We start from the raw sequence: 21902 nt of genomic DNA on the forward strand, positions 1-21902 counted from the left end.
AAATTTCATTTTAATCATTTAAATCAAAAATTAATTTCTTCATTCAGACTCTACGCTGCATATTTTTGTTCTTCGATTTACGCGTATTAAAATACTATAAAAAAGTGGTAAATACTCTGCCGAAAATTTTATCGTCATGGATAAACATGACAAACTGAAGATATATTTTCAAAAGAAAACACCAGAAAAGTAGAAAGTAGGGGGAACAATAACACTCTGAATTTTTAAATTAATGTATAATTCAAAGGTACATTTACATAAATTCCTTTTTTAACTTTGAAAATGAATGTTTATCTAAGCTATAATAAAAATATATGTTTATTTCATTGCGTTCCGTTCATTATTTAATGTTTAGTATTATATTTTCAAAGTTATTTCATTAATTTATAATCTAAAATAGGCTAAATCCGCCTGGTTAAACATTGAAATTTGTCTGACACTGTGTGATCGGTTTTTGGCGTATTACTCATAATTTATTCGTTAACAACAAGCAAGAATCCTCTCATAAAATAGACGGATTCTTCATTTGTGCTGCTTTTATTGAGAAATTTATTTGGGCAGTTTCTCACATTTACTATGTATGCATGAAGAGCGTCAGGAATCGCAAGAATTCTAGTCGAACATTCAGATCGGGAGAGTAACAAGTTTATTCAATTTAAATATACACACAAAAAAGTATTCGTAACTAGATCTACACATAGTTTTACCTAATTTACGGAAATTCAATAGTTATGTTATAAGGTATTTCTCCCAATTCCCTAGCGTGCCTTCGTGGTGTAACGGTAACACGATGTAACTGTATTCCAGAAGTCCGTGGTTCGGTTCCCGGCGAAGACTGTTGCATATTTTCCATCTTTTCGGCTTCCAATTAAACTAATGACACTACAATGTTATTTATTTCGTTTTTCCATCTACAAGAATATAAAATTTCCAGAAATTATCAGCAGCTTTAGTGTATTTCCACTCATGTCCATAAATTAAGGATAATTCTGAGTCACGCGGAAATCGAACTCTAAAATAAATATATCACCTTTAAAATCACTACACACATCTTCAAGAATCATATGCAAATTTCAGGAAGTAACCAGATGACACCGATGGTACGTCACAATGACGAGAGTGTAACAGCGTGATATATAAGGAATACAGGCAAAGAGGTAAAATTGTTCTCAGGCGCTTTATATGCATTTCAGAGCAATAACCGAATAGTTATGACACAAAGAACGCATTTGTATGATTTTTTTACGTGGTAGAATTATCGGCCGTCTGAAATGTGGGCGTACCGAACTGGAAGTATCAGACGAACTTGGAATTGCCCAGAGTGTCATCTCCAGGCTTTGGGAACGATTCCAAGATGGTGGTAATGTGAGTAGACGTTACAGCACAGGTAGCCCCAGAGTTACAACGCCGAATGAGGACCGGTATTTGGCAGTTACAGCCAAAAGAAACAGGCGAAGCACAGCCACAGACCTGTCTCGTCAGCTCTCTTCAGCCACTGGTACGACAATTTCAAGGCAGTCCGTGTACAGACGCTTAGGGCAGATTGGTCTATATGCTCGTAGACCTGCCAGATGCGTTCCACTTACTGCAACTCACTGTCGCCTGCGGTTAGCCTGGAGTAGAGAGCATGCGTTGTGGACACCGCAACAAAAGGGCTTGTGTGATGTTTTCCGACGAGTCCAGGACGCCTATTCTATGATCACTGGATCTGTCTACAACTTAAGCGAACAATATTGACTCAAAGAAACCGGTATGGACAGCTATCAACAACTTATCGGAGAAAGCCATTCTGTGGTCCTCAGTTGGTGGGCGGGTGGGTCCATTTAACTTTACTGAAAGGGGACAAGGCTTCAAGGAGCTTTAGACCAATCGCAGTACAGACGAGTGACGAAATTTATAGCGCGCGCTGGCTGAAGTTCTAGGAATATCCTCCCATTATTTCACTAACTCACACGCTGCATTTGTAGTTCGAAAAAAATTGCACAAAACAGTATTATGACCAACACGCAGCGGAATATGCTGCTGTGTTATGTGAAGGAAAATTCCGTTTTTTAAGGGAAAACTTAACTCAGGAATTTAGAGCTAAGAAATAAAGAGTGATATGGGATACCACGAAAGCAATGGTAAATAGATAAAAGTAAATGAATTAAGCTTACTTCAAATCCTTTTAATAAACAATTTTAATCATTTAAATTTATAATATGATTAATTTGCATTACAATCTAATAGCAAACTAAGTTTTTTTTTTCCTTTTTTTTTTTTTTTTTTTCCATGCTTACATTAAAACTGTTTTCCCGCAATTTATTTTACAGTTACTATTGGAAAAATATTTCTTTACATAATAAATTAGAAAGAAAATATTTCTTTCTTAATATTTCTTCCCTTTTTTTTTTTTTTTTTTTTTTTTTTTTTTTTATTTTCTTTTACTATGAAAATTATTTCTCTCAGGAAAAGAAATAAAATTCATTCGCTATTACAGTATGGCCGATTGCTGCTGCATTCAACTATCACACACGCATCAAAATGCTTTATTTTAAATAATTTATTCTATAATTAACATGAAAGAAAATATTTTTTCAATATAAAATATATAACCAAAATTAAACTAATCTATCCTGTATGTGTGATTAATTCGTTTTGCAATTTTTGTCACACAATTACTAACACCTTTTTTTTTTTAATATTACATTGCTGTTACTTGAATTTTTTATATATATAAGAACTGCTCAGTTTAAATATTCTTCCTTCTCAAAAGATTTTATTCTGTGAAAATAATTAAAATATAGTAATATTTTCACAGTGTAAGTACTAAAGTAAAAATAATCAGTGTAGGTCTCTTGCAGTTGAAGTCCTTGTGAAACAAGCGTTTCGACACATTTTAAATAGAAAACTAATAATAATCAATATCTCTTTTACAATATAAAAATGAGAATTCTATGAGCAGTTTTTTTTTTTTTTTTTTGTTGTTGTTGTTGTTGTTGTTAAATTTGCAAAGAAACAATGATTTTTTAATACTATAATAGGTTACAAAAGTACTATTCCATGAATAAACCCTCAGTCTTATAGCATTGTTACTTTATAGCATAATACAATAATAATGCAGTATAATTCTACTAGCAAGCCCACCAGCTGCCGAGCGGTAGAGTCGCTGAACGCAGGTAGTTTGGTCCGAGGTTTGAATCCCGGGAACGAGCTAGCCGGCGTTGTTGTGGCTTTCCACATGTGTAACTTGTATACGAGCCAGTTTCCCTTAGAAAGTCCTCACTTAGAAACCAGTTTTAAAACGTAATAAAATTATACACAAAATAATAATAATAATAAATAAATAAATAAATCTGAAAGCCTTCAGATTTTATATTACTTCCAAAGGGCCATTATTTAACGTTTTGCGTGTTATCTTTATTTATTAAATATCATGTTTTCCGCACTTAAACCATAAAATTCAATTCAACAGCAATATCATATAATTTAAAAAAAGCATATCTTTAGAATTTCCGATACATAATCTCCCGCGCTAGAGATGAAAATGTTTTTTTCTGTACAATGTTGCTATTGCTCGCTTTGAAATCGTTGGGTTTCTTAATCAAAAACTCATAAATGCTTTACAAAATATGAAATAGATAATAAAACAAATTCTCAGTTCCAAATTTGGGCCTCCAGATGCCTATATTAGGGTGGAGGATTACGTTATTCAGAATTTCATGGCTCTAAGTAGCGTTGTTTTATCACTGTGCGAGAAACATTCATACATTCTGTAGATTCCTCATTATTTAATTTCTTTAAATATAATAGAGTGCGATAATACTTGGTGGCAACGATTTGAAAAGTGAAACGCCACAAAATGGCAAAACGAAATTAATAATTAATAGCCCCTCTGAGCTAAAACTTATTTTTGAAAGTATCACATTAGTAGTAGTACAGCTACTGAAAAAGATATTATAAAGCTATTTTATAGTTTTATAATTTTTTTTTTTAAATTTTTATTTTACAGTAGTGTGAATTTCGCGTAATAATGAACGACATTCCTTTTTGTGTTCACAGTATTATTGGTAAGGTATTCAACTGTTAGATTTTAAAGTAAACGTAATTCTTGCTGTACATAAATTGAGTAGAAGCTTATCGGATGTCTACATTTGTGTTAAATAAAGAAAGTTTATGTGCTTGATAAACTTATCATCTTCTACATTTTTAAAGCATACAATTACAATTTATATCTATAATTTCTGGAATAGTATAACTTTTCTTTCAGTAGAAATTGCGTTCTTGTTTTCTGAATGTGGCTCCAAATACTCTCTCAGTTCATCGCAAATTAAAATAACTATAAATTTTGGCAATCTCAAATACGCAACGAAAACATCTTTTGGCAGAGCAAAAGCATCAATATATTTTCTATAAATTCGCCACCGATTCAGAGATCTACGACCGTAATCTTCGTTTAAATATGAAAAAATCAGCAGCGAAAACACATACAAAGCCATTGTCTACTTAGTACGTCAACTGCACAACCCTGATTGACGGCGCGGCAACACTTTTTCACGCGCTTTCGACAACTTCCGTACTCAGAGAATATAGGATGTCGGGCAGACCTGTTTTTTACTAGCAGCGACATCTGGCGGCCCACAACTTGCTGTCGACTCTCGTAGCGTAGAATAACCGTCCAGGTTTAGCTTGCAGTCTGATTCCCGTCAGAATTTCATATCGAGTGCTCCAGGTACCCGTTACCACCAAGAACACATCATTGAACAACACCGTTACAGTGGTGCAGTAGTGCTCGTTTGAGGTGGAATTATTCTATGTTCCAGAACTGATCTACATGTTCAAATTAAAACCATGACAAGTCAAATCTATCGGAACGTCATTCTGGAACAACATGTACGTTTGTTTCGGGGCGCCATGGGCGCACAATTTGTGTTTATGTATGACAACGCCCGTCCTCACCGTGCAAACCATCGTAAGCGGATGGCTTCAATCGGAGGATATCACCCGTATGGAATGGCCAGCATTCTCACCGGACTTGAATCCAGTAGAACACGTGTGGGATATGTTTGGCCGACGAGTTGCAGCCCGTCAACCTCCTCCTTCATGTCTACCGGAACTTCGGAGAGCATTGCTTTTTGAGTGGTGTAATATCCCCCAAGATCAGATCGATAATTTGATACTCAGCATGCCTAGGCGTTGTAAGGACTGTATTGCATCGTCTGGGAGACATACAATGTATTAACAATCATACCAACTATGTAATATTGGTTTTTTGTAAATAGTTTTTTTTTTTTTTTTTTTTTTTTTTTTTTTTTTTTGTAATTTGCTCCAGGGAGAAAAAATCGCGAATTTTTTTAATAGTATCGAACATATAGCATCTTTTTTTTTTTTTGCTCTTTACCTTTTGTTTAACAAATAAGCTTTACAAATAAGTAAAATTTGTTTTGCTCCTAACTCTTCCTATACCTGATTTTGCATTATCCTTAATTTATGGACATGAGTGTAGTATTATAAACAAATATAATTTCTTTTGAATTCGTGCCGGATATAAGGCTTTGTGTGTCTCCCTAACACGGTGTAACATTTAATTTAAGTAGCAGTTATCAATTTTTTCACACTTTCCTTTGTACCTTTTTCAGTCGCGTACTCGCTCAGTCCAGAAGGTTATGCAGATTTTAAGGAAAGGGGCGTAGTTTAAATTGAGAGGAAGAATCGTAACCAGCATCTTGTTTTCGAATTTATTATTTCTGCCCATTATTGCTCCTTTGAGTTTCGTGGAAGTGCTGTTAGATTGAATGTAGTCGCAGATGATTAGACACATGTCTTGCTAAAAGCGTAATTTATTAAAGCAGGTTTTGCGACACAGATATTGTTTACGGCTTTGAATAAGAGCACTGGGGTTCTAGATAGTGAAAGAAATTGCTGCACTTTCTAGCCAGTAGCTATAGATCTAAGAGACATAACTTATGTTGTATTATTTTAACTTACAAGTGTAGAGAAAATAAATAAAGTTAAAATTTTACATTTTTGTATCTTTATGACTTTCCCATTTTAAGCTATAGCATGCCATCACAGTAATAACCGCGTGTGAGGATGAGTGGGTGGTCGAATCAGTTACGAGCTGTCATATCAAAAAAAAACGAGACTGGTCCAATAAATCATTATACTTACAGAATCAGTTTTTGCAGGACATTATCACCTTCAAAGTAGTCTCCTTCAGCATTCTCACACTTCTACATTCGGTGCTGCCATTGCTGCCAACAGTTCTGGAACGAGGTTTTGGCAGGTCCTTCAGGGGACTCTCCGTTTTTGCCTGAATCTCTTCAACTTAGGTAGAATGACTTCCTTTTAAGCAAGATTTAACTTTAAAAAAATTAAAATGTTTCATGGAGCCAAATCAGGTGAATAAAGAGGATTCCCCGTCACAATAATGTTTTGGCTGGTCAGAAACTGCTTGACAGATAGGGCCGTGTGAGCGGGTGCATCGTCCTCGTGCAACAGCCATTTATCACTCCACAACTGTTGCCTTTTTCTCACTAATTTTTTCCCGAAGTCTTTTTAGTATTTCAATGTAGTAGTAATACTGATTAACAATCTGACCCCTGGGAAAGGACTCAAATATTACATTTCCATTAATGTCGAAGAAGACAGTTAATATTGCCTTTAATTTTGAATTTGAAATGCTTGCTTTTTCCCTTTTCCCAGGAAACCGCTTATTTCATTCAAACGCACGTGCACGAGACAAAGTTTAATCTACATAAGCCTCAGTTAACGTTTGAAATGTTTCCGTGGCTGATTTCGTAAGTTTCACAAGAATATTGATGTTGATTCGCTGTGTTCGGTTTTTATATTAGACATTTTTTTCCGGCAGAATGCAGTTGTATATGTTCACTCAATGATGCAATACTTCTAACTTGTGCGATCGATTAGGTCGAAACTGGCTGCATGGATAGAGGAGTTATATGGAATGACATCACTACAATAGCTGCTGCCATCTCCACTCTTTTTTCAACACTTAGTCAACTGCAAGATGCTTAGTCTCGTCTTTTTTTTTTTTTTTTTTTTTTTTTTTTTTTTTTTTTTTTTGTGTGTGTGTGTGTGTGTGTGTATGTGTTTTTGTGGCTCAGCTTGTACTTAAATAGAATGCCTCTCCCCTCCCTCAATTTTTATAAGTGAGTAAGATTTTTTCATTCTTGAAAGTTTCGTTTACTCTTCTTTTCTGTATTTAATATAAATTTTTGTTTACATTACATGAAATAAAAAATTCAGACATTGTTAATTTATTTTTTACATACATTTAGTTTCATCCGTACAGCTGCTGAAATACAGAGCATGTTTACTGTGGATCGATTGGCGATCATCCTTTTTAAGCTTCGTCCACAGATTTTAAGACACAAAGAATGTGGAAATGATTAGAAACTACAAGAAATTTTTCGACGGGAATAAACGTTTAAATTAAGCTATAAAAAATCTCCTGCATTCATTGGCAATGCAAATTTAAACTTTTATTGCCATTAATAAAAATTCGTTATCATGTAATGACAATATAACTATTAAGATATTAAGTTTTATCAATGCAATCGCAGTCGAGGGTTGCTAAAGACTTTTTATCATAGAATTAATCCTAGGGATCTTATCGCCTAAATAACAGGCAACTTAGACTAGCGTTAATTTTAGAGTTCATATTAAATAAGTAATGAATTGAAAGCTACTTTTTGAGGCCTGGTACAGATGTATCTTATTTCAAGATGAATATTATTTTACTTAAAACTAATTCTTCGGGAACCCAAATTACTGTCTCCAAACAACTGAAAATAAAAACTACGTATGATCTGTAATATATCATCAAAATAATTAAAATACCACTTTGTCCGCTTACATAATGTATCATCAAAAATTTCCAAATCTTAGTCACATTTTATTACTTTTCTTAGCTATTTACTTTTGTGTTTTATTCTGCTAGAAATATTCACAAAATGTCAGTTATTTACTATCATTATGTAGCATTAAAAATATTAATAAAAAAATTTAGTAATGTCATTCGCTTATGAATATTTTAATATAAAGATTGGCTTGTTTTATGTGATTACGGCAAAGCCTCGAGGGTTATCAGCCTAAGCGAAGAGATGCCTTTATATAGGACTTTCTAAGGAAAACAGACTCGTATACAGGGTACACATGAACAAAACCATGAACACGTTCATGTAGCCAAAGCCTATTCGCGGTTTGCCAACCACGGACCGAACTACCAGTTTTCAGGGACTTTACGGCTCTGGTGGTAAAGTCGCGGAACAGGTATTATGAAAAATAGACATTTATTTAATAAGAATATCTTAAGAATTATATTCCTCTTCTATTAATTTTAAACCAGCAAAATAATTTTCCTTAAGTAAGCTGCGAATGAGTTACGGAATTACTATTACTTACATTTAATTACATTCTTACTGTAATTAATTTATTCATATGATCTGTAAATGTAAATAAAAGTAATATCCCTGCACAGTTGAATATTACGTAGTTTAATGGAAGATTTCAAAAACAAAATTAATGGTAATGCTTTTTACTTCCTTGTACGAAGTAAAAAGGAAGTATTATAATCGCGAAAAGCTTGAGGCAGCATATTTCAACGAAAATATCCACTTTGACCGCTTTCGAATGCAATTTAAAGATGCTTTTGCGTAATATCTATACGTAAGGACAAAATAAAAGACTCTTTTCCTCCAAAAAAACTAAAAAATTGCTTTAAAATGAGTTCTGAAGAGAATTTTTCGTGGCGTCTGTACGAACGTATATGTACGTACGTACGTACGTGCGTGCGTACGTACGTATCTCGCATAACTCAAAAACGAGTAGCCTCAGAACGTTGAAGTTTTGCATATAAGACTTCTATAACATGTAGATGTGCACCTCGTATTTTGGTTTCAATCGGCCGCGCCAAACGTATATAAATATATTTATAAATATATCCACTCTGTTACCCGGCTCAGTGATCTCAGTTTCTTTACTCTTATATGTTTGTAAATTGTACATTTTTTGCTTTGAAAATGATTGTACTATGTTGTTTTTATCTTCCAGTTAAGGTTTTTATGCGTTTGGTAAATCTGTACGCAATAGTTTTAGAATTATCAACAATTTAAAGTTGTCTAAGTGCCGCTAAGCCTTTTTTATATGGCGGCCATTGATGTTTACATTTGAAACAGGAGACTAGTAAACTTGTTGCCAATCTAAAGAAACTTAGTTTCGCAACAACAAAAATAACGCATTCATTTATTATTACCAATTAAATCATGCTTAATTCTTTCTGGAAATTTTTCGAGGAAATAAGTGTTTGAGAGTTACTTCGTAATTTTTAATATAGATATTTTGAGTTTTTATGTATTTTTGCCTTCTCGCGAAATGAGAACTGAATTAATGAAATGAAAATACTCAATCGTCTGAGAAAAACTGTTTCTTTTTTGTTTTGTTTGCTTAATTTCTTTTATACATCGTTCTAGCTTTATTATAGTATTTGAATAGAACATTTGGCAACGATTAGATAATTATATTCTTTAAATGATATAAATTTTGTGCATTATGAGTTATAATATGAACGAAATATATAAGTTAACTGTTATATAATTATTGGATTATATAACAGTTTCCGTTATAAAATTATTATATAATTTAACTGTTATATAATTATTAATACTGTTAAGTGAATCTAGCGCCAGAGTGTCGCTATGGTAAACAAATACTAGAGTGAATTTTAAAGAATGCATTTATTCTACTGTGGTTAATGCGCTGTCGGCGAAGTAGATTTAATTCAATCCAATAAGTTTAAATGAAATGAAAAAAAAAAAATGCGTGTAATTTAATATTCCGTACAAGGAAGTCATGTGGTGTACACATAAGATTTTTTAATCTTCTATTCATTTAGTCTGCTTTTAAATAAAAAAATGTAAGCTCGACTACTATATTATTATCGTAGTATGTATACATGTTTTAATGAATTATCCTGTCATATAAAGGATATCCGAATTATGCAGATGGTGATGTAAGGAATATTTGAGTCATGTTTACTACCATTAAAAACGCAAACAAAGATTCCAATTCAAATTTTCTATGTTGTAAATTTTAAGATTACTCTGATATTCCTGACTGGAATAATATAATATATGACTTCAGAAAGATTATGCCATCAAATTGCATTTATCACAAACGTTATAAAAAATGAAAAATTTGGTAAGACGTATTCGTTCTTGAATGATTCATTTACTACTAAAACACTGTGTGTGTAAAACACTGTGTTCTCATTTAAGTATTTAATATATATTTTTATTCATATTACAGAAAGAAACAGTTCAGACATTGTTATTTCATATTTTGCAGACTAAATTCATCTGTGCAGTTTCTGAAATACACAGAATATTCGCTTTAAATCGATTGGCGATCATCTTTTTTAAGCCTTAACATTAAATTTTAAGTTAAAAAATCTGATGTGTAAACCATATGACTTCCTTGTACGGAATATTGAATTATACGCATATTTCTTGCATTTCATTTAAACTTATTGGATTGAATTAAATCTACTTCGCCGACAGCGCATAAACCACAATAGAATAAATGCATTCCTTAAAATTCACTATATTTGTTTACCATAGCGACACTCTGGCGCTAGGCTCACTTAACTGTATTATATTTCTTTCATATTATAACTCAGAATGCAAAAAAACGTTTAAGCAAATAAAACAAAAAAGAAACAGTTTTTCATAGGGGACTGAGTATTTCTCATTCAATTAATTCAGTTGCCACTTCGCGACAAGGCAAAAATACATAAAAACTCAAAATATCTATGTTAAAAATTACGAAGTAAATCTTAAACACTTATTTCCTCGAAAACATTCCAGAAAGGGTTATGCATGATTTAATTCGCAATAATAAATGAAGGCGTTATCTTTGTTGTTGCGAAGTTGAATTTCTCTATATTGGCGAAAAATCCACTAGTCTGCTGTTTCAAATGTAAAGAAGCAATGGCCGCCATCGAAAAAATTATTAGGCTTAGCGGCACTTAAACAACTTTAAAATTGTTGATAATTCTAAGAATATTGCATACAGATTTACTAAAGGTATAAAAACCTTGACCGGAAGATAAGAACAACATGATTCAATCATTTTTAAAGCAAAAAATGTACAATTTATTAACATATAAGAATAAAGAAACTGAGATCACTGAGAAGGGTAACAGAGTGGATATATATATAAATATATTTATATACGTTTGGTGCGGCCGATTGCAACCAAAATACGAGGGGCACATCTACATGTTATAGCAGACCTATATACAAAATTTCAACGTTCTGACGCTACTCGTTTTTGAGTTATGCGAGATACGTACGTACATACGTTCGTACAGACGCCACGAAAAATTCTCTTCAGAATTGATTTTAAAGCATTTTTATAATTTTTTTTTGCAGTAAAAGAGTCTTTTATTCTGTCCTTACGTACAGATATCACGCAAAAACATCATTAAATTGCATTCGATAGCGGTCAAAATGGATATTTTCATTGAAATATGCTGCCTGAAACGTTTCGATAATTTTCGATACAATACTCCTTTTTTACTTCGTACAAGGAAGTAAAAAAGGTGGAAATGATTAGAAGTTATAGCAAATTTTTCGTATTATTTAGAAACATTATCATTGAAAAAATTTCATTAAATTCATTTCATGATTGAATTAAGGGGGCTCATACACATTAAACCCCTTATGATCTTCGAATATGAGACTGTTGCAAGAATAGAGATATTTTATTTATTTTAAAAGCAATTACTTCCAATTTTTTACAGATGACTACATAATATAGCTGCTTTAGAAACTAGTAACCAGAATGTTTGTGTTACCACAAATAGTTTTGTAATTTAATCCGCTTTGTGACAAAATATTTCGTCATGTTTTCACCTTGCGCACATGATATTTTAAAAATGGCTAATGGTACGTATTTGAAATTTCATGGAATTCTTTATATGCGAACTATTTTCTAAGTGAACAAAAACTCTGATGAATATTTTAATATTAAAAAAATTTTATGCACGAAAACATTACAGATTTTTTAATAAAATACATTTTATAAATTCAACACCAAATAAAATAAAAATTTAACATTAAACTCTTAGAATTTGAGGTTCACAGTAGTTTCCAAATGTTATAAAAGCTATATATTAAATATGAAATTAAATTATGCAACAGAATGTTTCAAACAGTGCGCGCTAGGTGGAAACTTGACGAAAAATGTTGTCACAAAGCGGATTAAATTATAAAAATATCTGTGGCAACACAAACGTTCTGATGACTATTTCAGAAAGCCACTATATTTTGCATCCAGCTGTAAAAAGTTGGAAGTAATTGCTTTTAAAATAAATAAGTTATCCCAATTCTTGCAACAGTCACATATTTGAAGATCTTATGAATTTTAAGGTGTATGAGTCCCCTTAAATAATTATTTACATATATTTAAACTATTAATTTAATTTCACGCATTTGAATAAAAATCATATTCAATTTTCAACGAATGTAAATCCTTAACCTTTTCTACCCAATGCTAATTTCTTAAGCTTTTAGATATGGTAAGTCTCTTTGTTAGATGTACTCTTTGTTAGTGCTTCTTGGTTATTTATAAACCATAAGTACTGCGACTTGAATCACAACAATGAAAAAATTAAATAAAATGCTCTGGAGAATGCTGAAGATGTTCATCGGCAAATAGAGATGGAAAAAACTTTTCCAGAGCAGCACCGCAATACGCATGTCTCGCTGCATTATCATGCAACGGGATTGGACGGCAGGTTTCAACTGTCATCGCCATCTGGGAGAAGGCGGCTGAACCACTCTCTGCAAATGAATGAAAACAAAATGAAACAGAAAACGGAGAGTGTAGCTCGAGGTAACTGCCAGTTGCTCCCGGTCCAGACATGGAGAGAGAAGGATATCCAGAAAGTTGCTGCAGTTAGGTTACAGGTTTGCTGATACCAAATGCTACTCAGACGATTTCAGCCTCTTTAAAATATATGTATGTTTAATAATGTTTGAGTAAATTTAAATCGTAGGTAAAAATTAGCAAAATTTTAAATCTCGCTCCGCTTAAATAAATGTGGGCTTTAGTTAGTAAACTCTGTAAATATCCCCATACAACAAGCTGTCAGTGGATAAGGTAAGCAGCCTATTTAGTTTATTAAATATAATTTCACATTATAGTAGTATTTATCATAAATTGTTTCATGGAAGTCTCATTATAATTCAAACATTCATGAAGTTAATATAATAAATTATAAGTGAAACACCAAGTCTAAATATGTTGTTTAGAAATATTCTAATTTTAATAAAATATCAGGATATTTCTAAAATACAGAAGAATAAATTGCTGTTATATAAATTATATAAATATGATAAAATATTAAATTATTTAAATATGATAAAATACTAAATTATATAGATATGCAGATATATTAGATTTGTTTCCATGAAATAATTCTTAAATGCGGTACATGTAAAATATATTTTCTCTTAATAAATAAATGCGAAAATTCAGTTACCCGAATTGTAAACCAATTTGTTATCGTCATGTTCTTTAGTTCTTACTAGCAGCAGTATGTATTGCTTCAAATATTAATCAGCCTAAACATTAGGCCATATTTATATTTTGTGTAATTGTTAGAATTACAGAAGTTACAAAAATAAACTGACGGTAATAAACACATGTATTATTAATACCAGAAGAATGTAAATAGTTGAAAGCCAGCTGACGGTAATAAACCGTCAGCTAGCTATAGCCGAAGAAAATTTAGCAAAAATAAGCTGACTGTAATAAACAAGTGTATTTAATACCAGAATAATGTAAATAGTTAAAAATAAATTTCTGTTTTTTCATTTTTTAATTAATTTTCAGATCAATATTTGGAGAATAATAAAAGGTTGTTGATATCTGTTAATTCTCATTTGCTATATCTTAACAACAACGCAATTGAAGCTTTAATGAGTCTCAGAAATTTACCACCTTCGTATTGATAGATAAATCGATCGTCTTCGTGGCAATGAATGTTAAAATTTGTGTTATAATTTTAACATCGTAATTTAGCCCTTCACATTTCATCCCTCTTGCTTGGATGGAGATATGTGCAGTCAGTAATAACAAAACCCAGCCAATAATAAAAACGAGGACATGGTAAAAATCATTTCTATGTATATTTGCCAGTCACATACGTATCTGTGACACCTTTTGCCTAAATAACCCCTAGTGTTAGCAAGGAGATCCTTTCAGAATGCTTCTTGTGCTAATGCACGATTTTGCAGGTATTATAGTAATAAAATCTTCGTGTAAACCTTTCGGCACAACGGGGCATATATTTCCCGCAGACTTTTCCAAGACATCCTGTGGGATAAATAAGCTTGAAATTTAGTGGAATGCATATCCCACTGGGTTTCTGTGATTACTTTACCTGATATATCATTATCATATATAAATAATATATCAGGTAATGATATATCAAGTCTTATTTTTTTTTGAAAAGAAAAGAACTGGTGTTAAAAGGGTTAAAAAAAATCTCACAGTGCTCTCGGATTAACCTAGAGATCGACAAATCTCACGGACTGGAATGGAAGGTTCGTTGTTGTGTAATAATTCATAATGAATTTGAGATTTGTGTATTAGTTCATACTGGATTTATTGCATATGTTTTCATTTAAACAAGGGTTTCTCTAAATACGTTGTATTTCACAAAAGACTAGAGAAAAATATAGGTTAGCTAGAAGCAGGTGATTTATCCCGTGCTGTCAACCACTCGGAATTAAAGGGTCGGCGCTACTGCAGCCAACAGCTACGAACATTCCTCAACTCAATTTCAACACTGAACACTCATTTGTATTTAAGGAAGTTATGGGAAATTACGGCTTCGTTTTAATTGTAAATGCTTCTTAACTGCTCATTACTTCCAGTGTCACAGTTATGATAAAAAGCAGTTGAAAATATACCTTGAAATTTTGCGTGAAAAGAGGCAATGTCACTTTTCGGAGGTTAGAGTTTTTTCTCGGGAATATCGCTGTAAAGTTTCTACCTTTCTGTGTTGCTTGGAGGGAGATTAAGAATTTCATTTATAGAAATTTATAACTAATGACCAGACAATGATGGATTTAGAGGCGGTTTTCATTTTTGAAGGCAATCTAGACGGGAGAGTAGTTAGTAACTTTAACTACCGCTTTTGTCACCCGATTTTGAATCCCAAATAAGGTATGAATGTAATTTGTCCTTCCCTTTATATGTGGCTACGATGGCACTTTTAATAAGTGCCTCCATAATAAAGAGACCAATGGTTCGGGCCTTAGTAATAGGCAAGTCCTATAAACGGCTACAACCTACCATTGGAAAAATAATTCCGACGAAAAAATAAAGCTTCCCAGGTTCTCCTCGTCTCTCAAAAGGAAAGCGTTAGGTCGGCTATTGAGAAGAAGAGGAAATGTTGCTAAAGGGAGAAAAAGTGAAGCGTTTCGATTTTGACTTCAGGCCTATTGGATTAAGACGTGTCCTTTCTATTGAGAAGAAGATATAATTTTCTTCGCTCTATCTGGTTTTGGTGAGGCTAACTTGGTTGTCCGGTATCGTCATGTTTTCATTTATTCAGCAGCTGTGATTGAGCTCGACTTGTTTATACCATTCTCGCTAAAGGTGTTGAAAATGAAGTTAACGATCCTGCGAAAGTGCACGGTTCAACGGGCAGCTGCGTTCTTCCCTTAAGAGACTGATGGACTTAAAAAAGTCACAAGGAGATGTCTGATTCTGCTGTGGCTTATCAAAAGGGAACTCGTAATTATGATATCCTGCTGCGAATCGTCTTTTTATTGGGTGCAGATCCGTAGAAATGTAACACATTTATGGAAAACCATACTTAAATGATAACATATTTATTTCATTATGAATTAGGATACAAGTATTGAATTCATTATGGAATGGTACACAACATCGTGGTCAATTAGCTGCTGCACATTTCAAATGAAATTCTTACTTCTTATCTTGTGCTTATCTCATTTAGAATTTGTATCTTTCTAGCGACTAAGACTTTCACATAAAATTCTGAAACCACCAAATGTCATCAATCGGAACTTCAACTTTCCCATGATACCGATGTTGGTCATCCCAGAGCATGTGTTCTCTACTGTCGCATTCCTTTTCCATTCGCATAATCATACCCTTAGATATGGATTCCATTCTAAGTCTTCGAATAATCGAAATGCTGGGAAAATATGACAAAAAATTCTGAAAGCTTTCAGATTTTACGTAACGCCCAAAGGGGCGTTTTTTTTTAACATTTTGTGACTTACCTTCGCACTTAAACCATAAAACTCAGTTCAGCAATATCGCAGAAAATGAGCATATCTTTAGAATTTCCGAAACACAGTCTCGCGCTCTGGAAACTTTTTTTTTTTTTTTTTTTTTTTGTATAGCTTTGCCATTGTTCGCATTGAAATCGTTGAGTTGCTTAATCAAAAATTCTTTAATGTCTGACAAAATATGAAATAGATAATAAAACAAATTCCAAATTAGGGCTTATAGATGCCTATATTTGCTGTAGAATTACGTTAGTCAAAATTTGATGCGTCTAGGTGCCGCTGTTTTACCACTATGCGAGAAACATATATACATTTATGTGGATTCTTCATTATTTAATTTCTTTAAATATAATACAAAACTGTAGTACTTGGTGGCAACAGTTTGGAAAGTGAATCAAAGCAGAAAGTGAATCGACGCAAAATGACAAAACGAAATCAATAGCCCTACCGTTTGGGCTAATAAAGAAAACCCTTTAGTACAAATGACTTCCTTTTTCAAACTCACACTAGTTTTACTTATGTATCTTGTATATAAGCATAAATATTTAAGTTTATTTACATAAGCTTAAAGGAAGTGTTTAATAATATCAACCCTTTCATTTGTTCAGAGTCATTTTGACAATTGCCCACCAGCGGCCGAGCGGTAAAGTCGCTGAACACTGGTAGTTCGGTCCGAGGTTTGAATCCCGCGAACGGGCTGGCTGCATGGGCGTTTTCATGGTTTTCCCCATGTGTAACTTGTATACGAGCCAGTTTCCCTTAGAAAGTCCTCCACGAAGGCATCCCTCCCCTTAGGCAGATAGCCCTCGTGTGCTTTGCCATAATTAAATACACCAATACACCAACACCAATACATTTTGACAATTTGTAAAAAATGTGTAAACTTTTATTTGCCATAAGACTGAAGCAGACGTTAAAAATATCTGAAGACTTGATGCAAACTGATATTTAGAGTGAAATAATATTTTCAATTTTATTTCAGCTTGTTATGTCGATATTAAATCCATAATTAACTAACACGAAATTCCAGAATTAAATCACTAAGTCCATAAGCAACTTGGTCACGTTTAAGAGCTTCAATTACATAAATGCAACAAGTACAACTTTATAACTGTTTTAGGATTTACTGAATATGCATAGTATTATTTTAAGATTTAAATAAAGAGTTATTTATAATAAATTAAGTCTTGTGAGGTTTTAATGGTGAAGAAAATAAATTCCTTAACTAAATGTATATTCCGAATCGCATATACTACATAGTTTAAATAGACTTTCAGCAATGAATGTCGCTTTTAATTAAAAGAATTAATAGCATAGCGTCTTCCTTAATCCCCAGGGAGGAATAAGTTCTCGCAGACATTTAGCGAAGGATTTAAAGTAAAGCTTTTCTGATACCGGTTGAGACCTCTATCTGCATTAATTATTTTATTGACATAAGAGAACTGAATGAAAGTTGGGCACCTGAGTCTTTAATCAAATTCTTAGTAATCTGTTTAATTAATAACTGCTGACAATTTGAACATAGTTCGGAAACTTATAGTCTTTCAACTATATTCTAAATGCATTTAAACTCGATAGTTTCTGAGTTCTTAAATTACGTGAAATAAACAAACACGCCAGATGAGCTGGCTTTGACCAGAGCAAACTTTATAAGTTCTATGTACACTTTGAAAGAAAGTGCTTTATTCAGTATGCATTAAATTGGTTCATTCTTTCCAAGCAACAACAACCAATTCGTAAATAATATTTTTTTTTGCCAAACCAGGAAACAAAAACGTTTGTCACTTACCTAATACGCATATGTATGACGTCATGATTTAAATTTAATATAATATGGCAACTTTTTCTCAGTATCAATAAAAGAATTAACGAGGTAATAACATACCCCATCAGTTCTCCTAACTTGAAGCAATGCAGTTGCCAAGAGTAGCTATTAATTTAAAATGATGATAATGACGAAACAGTTTCGACACATAATGACGTCACGTGCAATCGTCTGCTTTTTTTAACGTCAGAATATGACCTTACATAATAATTATATGTTAATGTAATTAATTTTATTTCATATTTTGTAAAACTTAAAAAAAAATTATTAACAAACGCTACGATTTGAAAGCGTGTAGTGGCAAGACTTTTGGAATTAAAGAGGATTTTTATCTCCAGTGCGAGAGAATATTACCACTCGGAAAATTAGGGTTTTCAGAGTTTTTAATTAATATCTAGGGCTGACTGAAATCGCACGAAGATGATAATAGTAGAGATGGCTTCCTACGAATTTTTGAAATCAGGGAACAACTCTTTCGAAACTCAACTCCCTGTCGGTCCAGAGGAGATAATGTCGCAAACAAACAAACAGACGCGCACAGATTTTAATATAGTATTTTAATTTTTGTTGATATATGTACAGAATGTTTCACAAACGTGTTCGCACACTTTAACCCGGTGGAAGTCGCACCAAGAAAAGTTACTAGAGTGGGCGCGTGTGGTATCACATACCCCAATATTTAAAATACGATAAAAATAGTTTCATTTAGTTTTAAAGCTGTTTTTCTTGTTCTCGTGTATTATAATTATGTGAGTATTAATTGGATTTCAAAAAATTAATTTCCAAAATAATCTTAGAGTTAAAATTAAGACAAGTGAAAATAATAAAAAAATAAACATCATGCCTCTAAGTTTCATTGCATCTGTAATACACAAAGCTTATTTTATTTTTTCACACTTTAAACTTAAAATACATTCATGTGTTCTTGGCACAGAATGTTTTCACATTTTAAATATTACACTCACGTTCTTCCGTCCTTGGCGCGAGGGCAAACATTTATCACACCTTTCATACTTAGTTGTTTCGAATTTCATGTATTCGTTTTAATCCTTCGTCGAAACTTCTGCTTTTGTTTTGCATGCAGTACGTCAGTTTCTTGGTAAAGCATTAATCTCTGACCGTTGTTCAATACTTTTTTTCATTAATTGTAATGCTAAGTCCTTCGAAAACAGACTTCTTTTTCTGGTTGGTGGATTAGCATTTGAATGTAATATAATTCAAGTATTTATTACAGCAACATTCAGTGCAGGAAAGAAAATTACCATTGGCCAACTTCTTGTTATTCTGGCAATTGAATAATTGGCTGACATTTCATCCCCCATATCGACTGCTCGTTTAGTCATATTATAAAAACATATAGTTCCTGACGTTTTATTTTCTCCTATAGTATCATCTATAGTATGATCGTTATATAATGTTGAAAGCATAAAAACAGTTTTTCCTTTTTTAGGAACATTAGGAATTAATGTTTTATCTTTTTCAAAACCAAAACAGTATAGAAAATATTCTTCGTTTCATCTTCAGTTTCCGAAATGCAATCTTCATCGCTTTCAAATATTTCTAATAAATCTCACATGCGTTGCAACTCCAGTTCATAGGGACTCATTCATTTTACCATAATGCAGTTAGAAATTTTTAAGAATTTAATGTCAAGTATTTTAAAATCACTTGCGAGTAGAAATATTTATTGTTACACTCTAGAAATAAATTTCTGAACTTAATATTCAGTCAGAAAAACACTTACGCGGCTAGGCGCGTGGGGTGTGTCATACCCCAGTTCCAACAAAATACCAATAAATATTTTTCTGAAACACACAGGCAATGAAAAAGCGGTTCTGAAAGTCAGCCGCAACTAGAAACTCAGCTACTAAAAGCAGCACAGAATTTCAGTTTCACAAGTTAGGAATATTCCACTTTTACGTAGGGTTGGGGTATGATACACCCCACGCACTTTCCTGCATGTTAATTGCTTTTAATTTATGTTCCTTGTTAGACAGTTACCACTCTTCGTTTATATAGATATATATATTCTAGAGGTATTTTGTCTCTATATACATACTCTCTGCATATAGAGACTTGCATAACATAAGATTTTATATATATATATATAGGGCCCGTGTTCGAATCCCGCAGAAAGAATGGCTTTAGTTGTTCGTCCCTTCATGGGAGGTAACGGCGGCCCACCTATTATGTGCTTCCACAATAAAGTGGCCAAAATTTCCGGCTTTGTGGCCTCTACAATAAAAATGGCCACTTCCAGCCTTCATATATATATATATATACATGTATGTGTGTGTGTTCAAAAGATTGAAATACTGTAGACAAAAATTATAACTTTAATTTTTTATCGTCAATTTTAATTTAGTTATTTCACGTTTTTTGCTCTAAAAGTATTAACTGCTTATAATGCAGCTCTCTGAACCCGTTATTTCAAAATATATTCTATTTGAATAAATAAAGGGTTTTTAAAATATTTTAGTTATGGTATAATACAAAAGAAACATTCCCTGAAGAATCATACTAATTTTTTGACTCAGGAATAAGAGGATTATTTGAACTGGATTGGATGCTAAAATATTCCTACATAATTCTACAAGTTGCACTAATCAAAAGTATAATACCTAAAATTTAAAGTCTTTAATTTTTAAAAAATTATTATTTATGGTAAAGTTTCAAAATATATATTTTCCACATCGTATTTTTTATTTTTAAAGTTTTAACGCGTTTTCTCTAGAAACGCTTTGTTGCTCTAAAATATCTGTTCTGCTTTTAAACTTAAGAACCAAAACGAATTCCTTGCCAGTGCGGTTTAATTTACATTGGCCAAACTAAGAGAGCCTTAAAATTTCGCGTCAAAGAACATGAGGCATATGTTAGAAAAAAGGAAACACAGAAGTCTTCTGTTGCTCAACATTGTTGATCCGAAAATCACACTTTCAATTTTTCTGCTGCCAAAATTATTCAAAAAACATCTTCCATTGGAGAACTGGATTTTCTAGAGGCATTTCACATTCATAAAAATCTTTCTGTTCTAGTTAACGATCCTAATTCCAATCCAAATTTGCCTTCGGCTTTTAGAGAAATTATGTTTTAGTTCTGGTTTCGCCAACAGATGGCGCCACTTGCTTATTCTTGTCCAGGCTTTCTTATCTTATCTAAACATCATTTCCTATCTTTTTCATTTGCGGTTTTGCAGCTGAAGATGATGGTTCGGTAAAACCATCGAAACTAGTCCTGTGAAAATTTTGTGAATTAACGCTGATTTTTGTTGTTTGACTTCTGAATCAACCAAAACGTAATTAACCAATAGAGATAAAACTTAACCAAGTTCATATCAGTCTAATCCGAATTTTCATCTTACATAATGTAGCATTCTTTCATAGAATTTCACTCTGCCAACATTTTGCAGCGTGCTGCTCTTTCCTCCATTGAAATCAATGTTATAAAGATGTAGAAAACGCACAAATGTCATCAACAACGGACCCGCAACTAACGCCCGTTGCCTTGCGCAGTTCAAGTTAAGAATATGCTTTTCAAGAATAAAAAAATATTAAAGCGGCAAAATCGACAACATCGTTTAGGCAGCAAGCTGCGTCACTCGGTCCATATATTCTCGGATGAGTCAACAACATCTAAATTATTAAATACTATAGCTATACACTGAAGTGACAAAAGTCATGGGATACCTCCTAATATTTTGTCGGTCCTCCTTTTGCCCGGCGAAGTGCAGCAACTCGACGTGG

General features: G+C 32.8%; 1 protein-coding gene across 2 annotated transcripts in view; it reads left to right on the forward strand.

Moving 5' to 3' along the window:
- The first annotated feature begins 12885 nt into the window (after positions 1-12885).
- Positions 12886-21902, forward strand: part of LOC118183022 (G protein-coupled receptor dmsr-1-like) — a 249319-nt gene continuing 240302 nt past the window's right edge. For both annotated transcript variants that reach the window (XM_035352421.2, XM_035352424.2), the window contains exon 1: positions 12886-13164. The gene's annotated coding sequence lies outside the window, so the exon portion shown is untranslated. The remainder of the gene's footprint in view (positions 13165-21902) is intronic.

The sequence above is a fragment of the Stegodyphus dumicola genome, chromosome 10 (assembly GCF_044657685.1).
Source record: "Stegodyphus dumicola isolate Sdum_Otavi_A_Nest chromosome 10, ASM4465768v1".
Classification (NCBI taxonomy): domain Eukaryota; kingdom Metazoa; phylum Arthropoda; class Arachnida; order Araneae; family Eresidae; genus Stegodyphus; species Stegodyphus dumicola.